The sequence below is a fragment of the Lepidochelys kempii genome, chromosome 5 (assembly GCF_965140285.1).
Source record: "Lepidochelys kempii isolate rLepKem1 chromosome 5, rLepKem1.hap1, whole genome shotgun sequence".
Classification (NCBI taxonomy): domain Eukaryota; kingdom Metazoa; phylum Chordata; order Testudines; family Cheloniidae; genus Lepidochelys; species Lepidochelys kempii.
In genome coordinates this window covers 107159172-107174342 of record NC_136384.1, presented here as the reverse complement: position 1 = coordinate 107174342, position 15171 = coordinate 107159172, and the positions used below count along the sequence as shown (strand labels likewise).

At 41.6% G+C, this 15171-nt stretch overlaps 1 long non-coding RNA gene across 2 annotated transcripts in view; it reads left to right on the top strand.

Annotated features, from left to right (window-relative positions):
• Positions 1 to 15171, top strand: part of LOC144930539 (uncharacterized) — an 803962-nt gene that overhangs the window by 126894 nt on the left and 661897 nt on the right. The window lies entirely within an intron of this gene.

Below are 15171 nucleotides of genomic sequence, written 5' to 3'. Positions count from 1 at the left end.
TGAATTCTTCAGAATAAAGGCATGTACTGTACTAATATAACACATAGTTAATAAGTATGAGAAAATCAGATTTTGCAGATTATTACATTCCACAGAACTAAAGAAGACTAAATTGAGATTACTAAGAAGCTAAAAGTGAATTGTACTATAGCATTGAAGCTCAATTGGTTAATCTAAACTATACATTATGCATGTAGCAGGGCAACAATTGCTATACTTCTGTTAACAGATGGCATGGCCCTTCTTTCAGCTAATCTTTTAATGTGCTGCCATTAGTAAAACCTGGCTATAAAGTAATAGAGTTACGATAGTAGCCAGCATATATTACTTGCTGGTTCTTCAATTATATCTTTGTATATTTTGAACTCTATTAATTGCATAACACATTTACACTGAATATTAATGCTCTTAAAGTAGCAGTTATCAGGACAAAATTAGGGCTTGTCCATATGGTGGGATAATGCAGTCTACAGGAGTGTGATTTCTAAAGTTCCCTAACGTGTTATACGTTAATTGGTCTATGTATGCACTCCTGGTGCACTTTAACATAGTGCTGTTTGAAACAGTATGATAAAGATCATATGAGAACTGTTTGTGTACATTAGCAGGGTCTATATGGGCCAATTTATGCGCAATAGGACTCTTGTTGTTGTTCACAAAAATAGACACTAAAATATTATTATATGACTATTTTAAGCCCAAATTTTAGAGAAAATTATTAGGCCAAACTTCCACACATTTTAGTGAGAATTTTACCCAAGTGACAATGCCAAATAATTCTGTTTTTCAACAGAGAAATCTGCACAAGCACTAAGCAAAAGTGTTTGGTGTAGATGTAAAGGAGAAGTGTACAAATAGTAAATTATTCCTCTCCTGAAACCTGTGGAACCCCAATCTGCAAGTTTGAGGTTTTGCATTGCAGTGGCAGGGAGATACAAGATAATGGAGGGTCTGGAGCCAGTGAAAGATATACCTGCAGCATGATACTCCTCCAGACCCTCAGGGATTTACAATGCAAAATAATACTGACTTTCCCAGCATTACCTTGCTCTGAACCACCCCACAAAAGGAGAATTGAGCTGTATGTAAGCAGGTTTCTCAGACATCATGCTCTTGAGGGGAACAGTCTTCCTCCTCATCATTGTCCTCCATTCCAAGGAGCAGACTATGGTCCAGCTGTGTCTGTAATAACCTTTTCCTGACACATCCCTGACTGTTCTCCTGTTGGCGATCGATGGTGTTTAGGAGTTTATTGGCCCTTCCACAACCTTTTTTCCTGAGGAGAGCATAATTGTGGTCTCAGGACCACAGAATATGGAGCCTGACTTTAAAATACTGAAAAAGTATATTTAATTTAATATATATCTAATCTCTCTACTTTCTTTAAAAGGGTTTAGGTTAATACTGTAGTCATGCCAGCTGCTTTCTTTTTATTTTTGCCGGTAGGTTTGTGCATCTGTTAACATTAATTCCATTAGTCTTTATGGTCATGAGTCAGGATCCTGGCTTTGGAATGCTGCTTTGTGTTTTGTTGGAATGGTCTTCTCAGTATGCTGCTAATATGAAAATAGAAGTCCTTTTTGTGGTGTACAAATTATTACATTAGATTAATAAAGCATGTAAATAAATGTTGATCTCTGGTCTCACAATCTCATCAAACACCCACAAATATATATGTATTTATGCATTTATTTCCTGACAAGACAGAGTAGAAAGATGACAAGATAAGATCCTCAGCAAAAATCTTAGGTTTATTTTCATATATTGCACAGCTTCTCTACCAAAAATTAAAAGTAAGATGTCTTATTTATCTATTTCTCAGAGAATAAATAATGTTAAGAGTAAAGCATTTTGTCAGGAACCAGGAAACTTTAATCAAAAGGTAGCTTCAATATTTCTTTTAAAAGTACATACATGGTGTTTTACAGTGCTGTTCAGAATCAAAACCAAAGGTTTTCTTTCATATTCCTTATCCTGCCTTGTGGAACTGTTTGGTTCATTTCTTTCTTTTTATTGGATTATTTGGCTTGGAGCAGAACCTAAAAGCATTTGCAATATTCTTTTTATTAAAGACAGGCTGCTTATGATTATGTAGGTATTAATTTCCAATAATATTTGATAACAGTGTATACACACTTTTCATTGTATTTCAAATGTGTTCATATTGCCTTGGACAATTTCAATTTTTAATCATCCACAATCTCCTTTAATATAGTAATGCTTGCCTAATATTTGACTCTTTCCAAAGTTAGACAGCCTCAGAGTTTTCTCATTGATTTGAACAAGTTCAGGCCACTTATCAGTGTTGCAGAAACCTAAACACTCCTTCATGTTGCTGTGCAATAGGAATTAAACAGTTTTAGCAAATGTCAGCAGACGCTTTTGGTTAGATTTTACAAATTGCATACAGCCCTGGTTAAGGTATCATGTGGTGCCTCTTGGCCCCTGGGGAAGAGCATGGGAAGGAATCCTCCTTGGAATGGAGGGACAGTGTGCCTGCCGCTGTTCCACCCTTTTTTAAGGAGCAAGGGGTGGAGCAGCCTACTCAGTCCTGAGCACTGCTTCCTCATCCCATCTCTCCACTCCACCTGTGCTCACCAGAGCTGAGGGACTGCAATTGTAGCTGGCCATCATGTGGACCTCAACAGGTGTGTGGAGGGGTGTGTGGAGGGAAGGCACCTTGCATGCTTCCTGCTCCATCCCTACACAACTGCATAGAAACCACAGTCAGGCTTGTTGTTTATAAAGCACAACAAGTACTACACAGTACTTGACAAACACCTATAAAATAAAGTCCCTTCCCTGAGGAGTTTGTAATCTAAGATTGACAAATTCAACATAGCAACTAACAGTACAGATGCCAAAGAGTGAAGACATTAAATTGCTGGGTTTCTGGACCTCCTTTGTCATGTGTGGTGTTTCCTGAATAAACAGTAGGCCTCCTGCTCCCCCCTCTTTTATAGAAACAAAATATCATTTCACTGGGAGAAGCATTGATCACATGTATGTTTATGATCAGTAACATTAGAAAAGAGATGCTCAAACCAAGCCTCAATTTGGTTATAGCTATCCCTATGGAATTCTATTTATAAAAATGTAAGGAGTGTGTTTAATTTTGCTTAAATCGAACAGATTATGTAAACGTATTGAAAGCAAGTTAAAAGCATAAATCACAGATGTCAGTTTGAAGGAAAGTTTGTTACCAGAGAAATCTACAGCTCCCAAATCCCAATGTGTTAATTATAAGGTAGCATCTGGTATACAAATGTATGCTAAAATAAGAAATGTTCAGATTAAAACAGGGCATTCTTAAGTGGGTTTGGTGTCTTAGACCTGCAGTCGTCACAGGGAAACTTAGTCATATGGTGGGTAAGTGCCTGTGATTTAACAGTCTGATGTTGCAACTTTTTTGTTTGTTTGGTTGGTTGGTTTTTAGGGTGATTTTTAAAAAAAGAATGAAGGGTGGGAAAGGATTTGGAGATGGGTTAGTCACATACAGGAGAATGTAGCTCTGGAGCACTATTTCTTCCTTCTTTAAACATGAACTTAAATTTGATATCCATGTTATCCAGCAGACTGAAGAGGAGAATTCATAAACCTGGTGACAAGCAGCCACATGAAATGGCTCCACTTTTTCCTCTGATCCTCACACTGAGCCTATATGTTTCATTGTTGTTGTATGAAAAGTTTACGTAAACAAACAACCCTTCTGTAAAAAGCTTGAGTGGATCTCTCCTGAAAGAGAAAAAAATCAATTTATAATTGCCAGGATAAAGACATGCTTTTTGAAGTCTGGCATGTGGTTTACACTGTCTCAGTTTATTCAAGAGGAATAGCTGTTTCACCTCGAGACTTTTTGACTGTTATCAGCGAAGGTATAGAGTGTACCATGGCTCTGAATCCAGTGCCCTGATTCATCTTTTCTGCTATTCACAGCCACCCATTGTGTCAAATCCTACCTACTTCTTGACCCTCCTAACTCTTTCCTCTTTGCCTTCTGTCTTACCAAACCAGGGCACTGTCCTTAGCTTTAACCAGTCTGGCAAACGAAAGTGATACCAGGCAGCCCAATCCCAGGTGGAAAAAAATGTGTCTCACAGATTGGCCAGAGAATAATAAGAGCAACTTGTGTCAGGCAAATGGATTTTCCAAATCTGGGATGGGTAAAGCTGAGATACTCAACTCATGGTTGTAGTTTTCCTGCTACTGAACTGCAACTTTCAGACACAGAAGCTGCAGCTTCCTCTCACTTGCTATTCTTTCTGTTCTCTCCCAGTGTCTCATTTTTGTCTTGAGAAGAAACAGGATTGGACTTTTACCAACAAAACCTAGAATTCACAAATGACTGAAGAAATAGAGGGTTAGTTTGGCAAGATTATTCCCTAAAGTCCCAGCGCCAGCTTGTCAGTTTACCCCAGTTTGCCAATGCTCACCAGCTGAAGATCTCACCCACTAAATTTTCAAAGTCCTGGACTGAAATAATCTCCAAATAGAAGTACAGGATTAAAAACTGTAAGGTTCCCTCTGTGGAATTCCCTGTAAATTCTTCTGTACTAAGTAGGAGTTTAAGCTCCGACTCTCTCCTGAGATTTGGAGCCTCAGAACTGGCATCAGGGCCCACTAGTTCCTCCAGTTTGCTGACAATATGACTTTCCTGAAGAGAGTATGGTGAAAGGGTGAGTAGAATCTAAGGCTGTGTTAACTTTACTACAGATTTCACAGGAGATTGATATGTGTATGTGGAGAGACGGGAATCTACCAGTCACACTAGCAGTCACCAGTGCTGCAGATGCCTCTCCATAGGGACTGGAAGAGGGGGGTTATAATGCTAGAGGCAGCTGATTCTCCACCCTGCACTCTGTCCTTCCATCAACCTCGTCATGACAAGGCCTATAAGCAGATAGCTCCACAGGGGCCTGCAGAAGAACTGCTGGTTAGCTTCTATTGCAAAATATGGGGGGAAAGTGTATATCAGTTTTGTCATAAATATAAAGGGAAGGGTAAACCTCTTTGAAATCCCTCCTGGCCAGGGGAAAACTCCTCTCACCTGGTTTGGGTCTGTGGTCACCTATGCAAATTGGTGAGGCTTTTTATCCAACATTTCCCAGGAAACAGGGGGGTGCAAGTGTTGGGAGGATTGTTCATTGTTCTTAAGATCCAAGGGTCTGGGTCTGTAGTCACCTAGGCAAATTGGTGAGGCTTTTTACCAAACCTTGTCCAGGAAGTGGGGTGCAAGGTTTTGGGAAGTATTTTGTGGGGAAAGACGTTTCCAAACAGCTCTTCCCCAGTAACCAGTATTTGTTTGGTGGTGGTAGCGACCAATCCAAGGACAAAGGGTGGAATATTTTGTACCTTTGGGAAGTTTTGACCTAAACTGGTAAAGATAAGCTTAGGAGGATTTTCATGCAGGTCCCCACATCTGTACCCTAGAGTTCAGAGTGGGGGAGGAACCTTGACAAGTTTGGATGAGAAAATGTTCATGGTCCAACTGTCCAAACCTTTTCTAAGAAGGTTTAGATATATATAGTAGGGCTGTGGATTAATCCTAGTTAATTCAAGCAATTAACCCAAAAAATTAACTGTAATTAAAAAACGTAATCGTGATTAATCACACTGTTAAACAATACCAACTGAATACAATAAAATACCAATTGAAATTTATTAAATACTTTTGGATGTTTTTCTACATTTTCATATATATTGATTTCTATTACAACACAGAATACAAAGTGTATAGTGCTCACTTTACATTATTATTTTTGATTACAAATATTTGCACTGTAAAAATGATAAAAGAAATAGTATTTTTCAGTTCATTTCATACAAGTACTATAGTGCAATCTCTTTATCATGAAAGTGTAACTTACAAATGTAGATTTTTTTTTGTTATATAACTGCTTTCAAAAACAAAACACTGTAAAACTTTAGAACCTACAGGTCTACTCAGACCTATTTCTTGTTCAGCCAATCGCTAAGACAAATGAGTTTGTTTACATTTACAGGAGATGCTGTTGCCTGCTTCTTATTTACAATGTCATCTGAAAGTGTGAACACACGTTTGCATGACACTTTTGTAGCCGGTGTTGCAAGGTATTACATGCCAGATATGCTAAACATTCATATGCCCCTTCATGCTTTGACCATCATTCCAGAGGACATACTTCCATGCTGATAATGCTCGTTAAAAAAAATAATGCATTAATTAAATTTGTGACTGAACCCCTTGGCGGAGAATTGTATGTCTCTTGTTCTGTTTTACCCACATTCTGCCATATATTTCATGTTATAGCAGTCTTGGATGATGACCTAGCAGAGTGGTGGGCAACCACATGTGGCCCATCAGGGTAATCCATTGGCAGGCTGTGAGATAGTGTTTACATTGACCATCCGCAGGCACGGCCGCCCACAGGTCCGTAGTGCCTGCGGATGGTCAATGTGAACACTGTCTCGTGGCCCACCAGTGCATTACCCTGCTGGGCCACAGGTTGCCAATCACTGACCCAGCAGATGTTCGTTTTAAGAACATTTTCACAGCAGATTTGACAAAATGCAAAGAAGGTATCAATGTGAGTTTTCTAAGGATAGCTACAGCACTCAGCCCAAGGTTTGAGAGTCTGAAGTGCCTTCCAAAACTTGAGAGGGACGAGGTTTGGAGCATGCTTTCAGATGTCTTAAAAGAGCAACACTCGGATGCGGAAACTACAGAACCCGAACCACAAAAAAAAAGAAAATCAACTTTCTGCTGGTGGCATCTGACTCAGAGGATGAAAATGAACATGCGTCAGTCTGCTCTGCTTTGGATCATTATAGAGCAGAACCTGTCATCGGCATGGACGCGTGTCCTCTGGAATGGTGGCTTAAGCATGATGGGACCTATGAACCTTTAGTGCATTTGGCATGTAAATATCTTGTGACACCAGCTACAAGGGTGCCACACGAATGCCTGTTCCCACTTTCAGGTAACGTTGTAAATAAGAAGCGGGCAGCATTATCTTCTGCAAATTATAACCAAACTTGTTTGTCTGAGCGATTGGCTGAAGTAGGACTGAGTGGACTTGTAGGCTCTAAAGTTTTACATTGTTTGTTTTATTTTTGAATGAAATTATTTTTTGTACATAATTCTAAATTTGTAAGTTCAACTTTCATGATAGACGCATTACAGTACTTGTATGAGGTGAATTGAAATATACTATTTCTTTTGTTTTTTACAGTGCAAATATTTGTAATAAAAAATAAATATAAAGTGAGCACTATACACTTTGTATTCTGTGTTGTAACTGAAATAAATATATTTGAAAATGTCGAAAACATCAAAAAATATTTAAATAAATGATATTCTATTATTGTTTAACAGTGTGATTAATCACAATTAATTTTTTAATCGCTTTTCAGCCCTAATATATAGCTGTTAGCACTCTTTCGATGCAAGCATCTGTCCATGGTGTCTGTGGGGTTTCTTGGATGGGCTTAGCATTGTACTTTATAGCAGGCTATTTTCACAAAGAGCTCTCTCTGATCACATTGATTGTTTCCTAATGGAAGCTAAATTTCTCTGAAATGGTTGGATCCTCTCTTTCTTCTCTCCAGAAGAACAAGTTCAGTATATCTTTTGGGGTTTTGTGACCATCAAGGCTGATTTGGTAATAACTAGAATTTCTCACCAAAGAGGCCACTAAGTTGGCAGCTCTGTCATGTAGACCACCACCTCTGGTATTCAATAAGTGGAAAGAAGTCTTTCAAAATAAATACGTATTTTAAATAAACTTCATCCGTGTTCTGTCACAGCTCATAATTCATTCTTCCACTACTCTTTATGTGACACAGAATCTCTTTGCCATTCTCCTGATATTGGTTGAAGCGGTAGACACTAAAATACTACCATGAGAGAGAACTTATCTACTCACTAATGTATTCTGTAGGAGAGAACCAGATGAACACCAAAACATATCAAACTAGTCTGGGTCAGTGTATCAGACCTTGTGCATTCATGTCTGCCTGGCAGAGGTCACCTACATGAATGGCGTGTCCCTTGCCTAGTAGAATTAGAACTTGTAATGACCCAGTCATTATGTATTCATTAGAAAAGCTAGAGTGAAGGTCACCATGAGAATCTGAACTCAGAACTGTGGCCTTCTGTGTGTTTAAAAATTCAGACTTAAGGAGTTTGTTTTATTTTGTTGGTGGCACTGAATATTTTGATTCAGATGTGGTTAATCCATTTATGTACTTTGAGTAAACTCATTTTACAGTATTTGTACATGGGATGAGATGATCTCCCAGATGAGAAATATTTGATACCTTATCCAGAAAAGTACAGAAATCAGTTTTCTGAATAGTAATAGCATTTTGTACTTGCACATTATAGCACCTTTTAGCCAAAGGTCTCAAAGGACTTTAAAATATTGTGTTTCTTTTCTTTACAGGTAGGGCAGTTTGTAGTCTAGCGATTACTTAATTTGTTCAAGGGAACATAATAAATTTAGTGGCAGAGTCAAGAGCTAAAACCCATTTCTCCAGTCTACCAGTCCATTGCTCTAACCACTAGAGATGTTGCTTTCTATTCGCTTACGAGTATTAGTCTGTAATACAAGGGAAACAGCTATAAAGAGGAATGAGTGTCTGTTGATCAGGTACGTGCTTTGAATAAGAAGTGAATCGTGCATCAGATATGTTAAAAATTAAATTTTGGCAACCATAAATACATTCAATTTATTGCTGTTTGACAGCTGGTTTATTTTTCTTTCCCGATGGTCATTTTATCAGGTGTTTGCTAAGCACTAAATGCAGTTCATTCCCAGAGCAGCGGTACATGCTGATACTTTTGAGAGACAGAACACACAGTTTTGTATGACTAGTCCCGAAGCAAGAAGGAGGGATTGAAAGCCATAAGTTTATGAAGGACAGCAGATCAGGAGACTTAGAAAGCAGGGGATGATGGTATGTGCAGTACAGACAATAATTGTGTCTTCTCTATTACTTTAAGCAGTAAGTGTATCACATACCTGAGGCTTGTTCAACCATAGAATCCTAGAATATCAGGGTTGGAAGGAACCTCAGGAGGTCATCTAGTCCAACCCCTTGCTCAAAGAAGGACCAATCACAAACTAAATCATCCCAATCAGGACTTTGTCAAGCCTGACCTTTAAAACCTCAAAGGAAGGAGATTCCACCACCTCCCTAGGTAACCCATTCCAGTGCTTCACCACCTAGTGAAATAGTGTTTCTGAATATCCAACCTAAACCTCTCCCACTGCAACTTGAGACCATTACTCCTTGTTCTGTCATCTGATATCACTGAGAACAGACTAGATCCATCCTCTTTGGAACCCCCTTTCAGGTAGTTGAAAGCAGCTATTAAATCCCCCCTCATTCTTCTCTTCTGCAGAATAAATAATCCCAGTTCCCTCAGCCTCTCCTCATAAATCATGTGGTCCAGCCCCCAAATCATTTTTGTTGCCCTTCGCTGGACTCTTTCCAATTTTTCCACATCCTTCTTGTAGTGTGGTGCCCAAAACTGGACACAGTACTCCAGATGAAGCCTCACCAATGCTGAATAGAGGGGAATGATCACGTTCCTCGATCTGCTAGCAATGTTTCTACTTATACATCCCAAAATGCCATGAGCCTTCTTGGCAACAAGGGCACACTGTTGACTCATATCCAGCTTCTCGTTTACTGTAACCCCTAGGACCTTTTCTGCAGAACTGCTGCCCAGCCGCTCGGTCCCTAGTCTGTAGCAGAGCATGCTATTCTTCCGTCCTAAGTGCAGGACTCTGCACTTCTCCTTGTTGAACCTCATCAGATTTCTTTTGGCCCAATCCTCTAATTTGTCTATGGCCCTGTCACGGTTCCTCCCCCACTCTGAACTCTAGGGTACAGATGTGGGGACCTGCATGAAAAACCTCCTAAGCTTATCTTTACCAGCTTAGGTCAAAACTTCCCCAAGGTACAAAATATTACCCCCGTTATCCTTGGACTGGCCGCTACCACCACCAAACTAATACTGGTTACTGGGGAAGAGCTGTTTGGACGCGTCCTTCCCCCCAAAATACTTCCCAAAACCTTGCACCCCACTTCCTGGACAAGGTTTGGTAAAAAGCCTCACCAATTTGCATAGGTGACCACAGACCCAAACCCTTGGATCTGAAAACAATGAAAAAGCATTCAGTGTTTTACAAGAAGACTTTTAATAAAAAATAGAAGTAAATAGAAATAAAGAAATCCCCCCTGTAAAATCAGGATGGTAGATATCTTACAGGGTAATTAGATTCAAAAACATAGAGAACCCCTCTAGGCAAAACCTTAAGTTACAAAAAAGATACACAGACAGAAATAGTTATTCTATTCAGCACAATTCTTTTCTCAGCCATTTAAAGAAATCATAATCTAACACATACCTAGCTAGATTACTTACTAAAAGTTCTAAGACTCCATTCCTGTTCTGTCCCCGGCCAAGACGACTACAGACAGACACAGACCCTTTGTTTCTCTCCCTCCTCCCAGCTTTTGAAAGTATCTTGTCTCCTCATTGGTCATTTTGGTCAGGTGCCAGCGAGGTTACCTTTAGCTTCTTAACCCTTTACAGGTGAGAGGAGCTTTCCCCTGGCCAGGAGGGATTTCAAAGGGGTTTACCCTTCCCTTTATATTTATGACAGGCCCTCCGTATCCTATCCCTACCCTTCAATGTATCTACCTCTCTTCCCACTTTAGTGTCACCTGTATACTTGCTGAGGGTCAAATCCACGCCATCCTCCAGATCATTAATCAAGAGATTGAACAAAACCGGCCCCAGGACCTACCCTTGGGGCACTCCGCTTGATACCAGCTGCCAACTAGACATGGAGTCATTGATCATTACCCATTGAGCCTTAAAATCTAGCCAGCTTTCTATCCACCTTATAGTCCATTCATCCAGCCCATGCTTCTTTAACTTGCTGGCAAGAATACTGTGGGAGACTGTATAAAAAGCTTTGCTAAAGTCAAGGAATAACATGTCCACTGCTTTCCCCTCATCCACAGAGCCAGCTATCTCATTGTAGAAGGCAATTAGGTTAGCCATGCATGACTTGCCCTTGGTGTATCCATGCTGACTGTTCCTGATCACTTTCCTCTCCTCTAAGTGCTTCAAAATCTATTCTTTTAGGATTTGCTCCATGATTTTTTCCAGGGATTGAGGTGAGGCTGACTGGCCTGTAGTTTCCCAGATCCTCCTCCTTCCCCTTTTTAAAGATGGGCACTACATTAGCCTTTTTCCAGTCATCCGGGACCTGCCCCGATCGCCATGAGTTTTCAAAGATAATGGCCAATGGCTCTGCAATCACATCAGCCAACTCTTTTAGCACCCTCGGATGCAGTGCATCTGGCCCCATGGACTTGTGCTCGTCCAGCTTTTTCAAATAGTCCTGAACCACTTCTTTCTCTACGGAGGGCTGGTCACCTCCTCCCCATACTGTGTTGCCCAGTGCAGTAGTCCTGGAGCTGGTCTTGTTCGTGAAGCCTGAGGCAAAAAAAGCATTGAGTACTTTAGCTTTTTCCACATCCTCTGTCACTAGGTTGCCTCCCCCATTCAGTAAGGGGCCCACACTTTCTCTGACCACCTTCTTGTTGCTAACATACCTGTCAGAGAAAGTGTGGGCCCTTTACTGAATGGGGGAGGCAACCTAGTGACAGAGAATGTGGGAAAAGCTAATGTACTCAATGCCTGTTACTCTTAACATCCCTTGCTAGCTGCAACTCCAGTTGTGATTTGGCCTTCCTGATTTCACTCCTGTATGCCTGAGCAATATTTTTGTACTCCTCCCTGGTCATTTCTCCAAGCTTCCGATTCTTGTAAGCTTCTTTTTTGTGTTTAAGATCAGCAAGGATTTCACTGTTAAGCCAAGCTGGTTGCCTGCCATATTTACTATTCTCTCTACACATCGGGATGGTTTGTTCCTGCAATCTCAATAAGGATTCTTTAAAATACAGCCCGCTTTCCTGGACTCCTTGCCACCTGGTGTTATTCTCCCAGGGGTTCCTGCCCATCAGTTCCCTGAGGGAGTCAGTCTGCATTTCTGAAGTCCAGGGTCCATATTCTGCTGCTCTCCTTTCTTCCTTTTGTCAGGATCCTGAACTTGACCATCTCATGGTCCCTGCCTCACAGGTTCCCATCTACTTTTGCTTCCCCTATTAATTCTTCTCTGTTTGTTTGTGAGCAGCAGGTCAAGAAGAGCTCTGCACCTAGTTGGTTCCTCCAGCACTTGCAGCAGGAAATTGTCCCCTGCGCTTTCCAAAAACTTTGTGGATTGTCTAAACTAATAGAAAGGTGGATTCTGGTTTTAGATGTATAGGTGTACAAGTTAAGTTGGACAGTGACCTAGAGCAACAGTTGATGCAAGGGCAACCTGCAGCCACTTAGAGTAAATGGGTTTCAGTATATATTTTTTCCAAATGAAATGGTATTAATTTTTAAATGTTGTTAACAGAATGAAATGCAAGTATAATAAAATTACAACACATGCATACAAATACTTATGGTCACCTTAATTTGTCCCCCTAGTTACTCTAGAGGGAATTCTGCACCAAAAAATTAAAAATTATGCCCATAATATTTTACAGTTATGCAAATTTTATTTGGCAATAAATGTGGCTCCAGAGTGGCAATGGGGAGCACAGACCACTGGCTGCATTGAGATAGGAGATCACCCTGAAGCCCCCCATCTTTCCTGGTACAGGGACTCGGCAGTGAGGCTGCACCTGACCCTGACACAGTACAAGGGCTGGGCGTGCCCCAGAAACACCCCAGGGCCATGCCCCTCTGTACCAGGTGTGGGTGGGCAGGCTCAGCCCAGCAGGATCCAAGTGTGGAGGGGCTTAATGAGGGGGGATCCAGGTGTAAGGTGAGAGGTTTCTGTGAGGAGCAACATGGGTGTGGCTCAGTGGGAGATCTAGATGCACGGGGGCTCATTGTGGATTTCCGGGTGCGGGGGCAATGGCACTCTGCAGGGATCCAGGTGATGGTGATTGGGCTCAGCGGAGGGGTCTGGGTGTGGGGATCTCGGGTTCGGCAGGGAGCTTTGGGTGTTGGGGACTCAGTGCGAGGTTTCAGTGCTGGGGGAGTGGTGCTTGATGGGGTGGGGTTCCAGGCACAGCTGGTTGGGGATCAGTGGGGTGGGGATCTGGGTGTGGGGGGCTCATTAGAGAGGTCCAGTTGTATGTGGAGTAGGGCTTGTCAGGGTGCAGGTTTGATGGGCCTGCTTAACGGAGGAGCCCCACCTGCTGCCACCGAGGGGACACTCCCACATTCCCTTCCCCCTGCCCTCTTCCAGCCCTCATTTCCCCCAACCCTCCTTACCAAGCCCCACCGTAGGCACTCACTGTTGCACGCTCCCAACACACAGAAGGGGAGCATGACTGGCACTGGGACCCAGGAGCTGGCGTTCAGAAGCAGAGTCCGGGGAGCTGGGATGCAGCCTCCTTCAGCTGGGCAACTCTGTGCTTGCAGAAGGGGGGCAGTGACACATAGCCCCATGTGCCCCCCATGCCTTGCCTCTGCTTGGAAGGGGGAATCCTCCCCCCCACCCCCCAACTGTGCCCATGGTCATTTCCACCTCAGACGACTTCCCTTTGCTTCCCTGCTGTTTTCGGCAGGGAAGCACAGAAATTCTTTAGGGGGCTGTTTTCTGTGGGTGTGCAGTCATGCAGAACCCCCCCCCCCCCCAGCGCATTTATGATAGTCTATATTTACATGATCAGATGCTATTTTTCCACAAGACCCCTTTTCTCATTTAGTGCACAGAACAAAAAGCGCTCACTTAGTAAGCAGCTATTCCATATTTTGCTTTATGCTCATTGTTCAATGTGTGCTCCCATGCCTTATTTACTGCACACTATTCAAACCCTCCTCTGAAGACAGAATTATTGATTTCCACATTGGCATTTCAATGGCATTCATCACTAATATATTTGAGTGCTTCACAAACTGTAATTAAATTTTTAATTTTTACACCACCAGTGTGAGATGAGCTATTATCCCCATTTTACAAGGGGAACAAGAGGGTTTAAGGTCAAAAGTATCTACTACTTTTGGATGACCAATCTGAGATGAGTATGGAGCATTATACTGCCCTTTATATGTTCAAAGCACTGCTCCCATTGACTTCAGTTGGAGCTGTGAGTGCTCAGCACTTCTGTAAACCAGCCCCAGGGTTTCAAACCAGGCCCACAGAAAATGGGGAAGACACAGTTAGTTACTGTGTATGAAAAGGTTGGTTTAAGTGCGTCATCAAGTATCACATAAGAACTCTGCTGTGGCAGGGATAAAATTGAACTTTCCAGGGCAGCATTAAACTGCCTTAACCATAGACCCTCCTTTCTCTCCCTGAAGTTCCCTGCCTCATTCACTACATACTTTCCAACTTCTTCACCCAATGAAACTGATACCAGCCTCATACACTACAAAATTTAATTCAGTTTTGGAAGATGGTTTGTTTGTATAACAGGAGCATCCCTTCTGGGATGTTCACTATGAACAGTTCCCTTTATGCAGGACCTAAATGGGAACTGAGCTCTCTTGAAAATTGGATTGATGTACAGTTTTAAAATGTGTACATTTCCTGTAAGCCAAGTTCACCGAGCCATTAGTTCTTTTTCAGTGGGAGTCTTGCACTTGGAATGGAGGATAGAACTTAGTTCATGTATTTTCATCCCTTTTGCTTGTTTGATGCTTTGACAGAGGTAACTTTAACTCTATTTAAATTCTAGTTCACACCAGATTTCTGGTTACTCAATTTTAGAAAATATGACCCATCTCTTATTAAAAGCATGTCCCTTATAGGAAAAGTTGTGTGCCCATAAAATGGGTTTGTTCATACGCTGCATGAAGAATGAGAAGGCAGAATTATAGCACCATCAAAAGCCAAACAGAGAGCTTTTTGCCTGCCTTAGTGGTTGACCAGGTGGAGTTTAAAAATCACAACAGATGTTTACTTTCTGCATGGGTGAAAAGAAAGAGGATAACCTTGATGCTGTGTTCAGTATTACCTCTCCCATCCCTCAGTCAAACTGGACTCATGTTCTGCTTTTTTAAAATGTGATTTCTTTTGAACCACGATATCTGCTGTGTTTGTGCACAGAGTCACTATGCACTACTGGTATCCTATCCTTTGATTTGTAGACGGATACCTGTGCTAC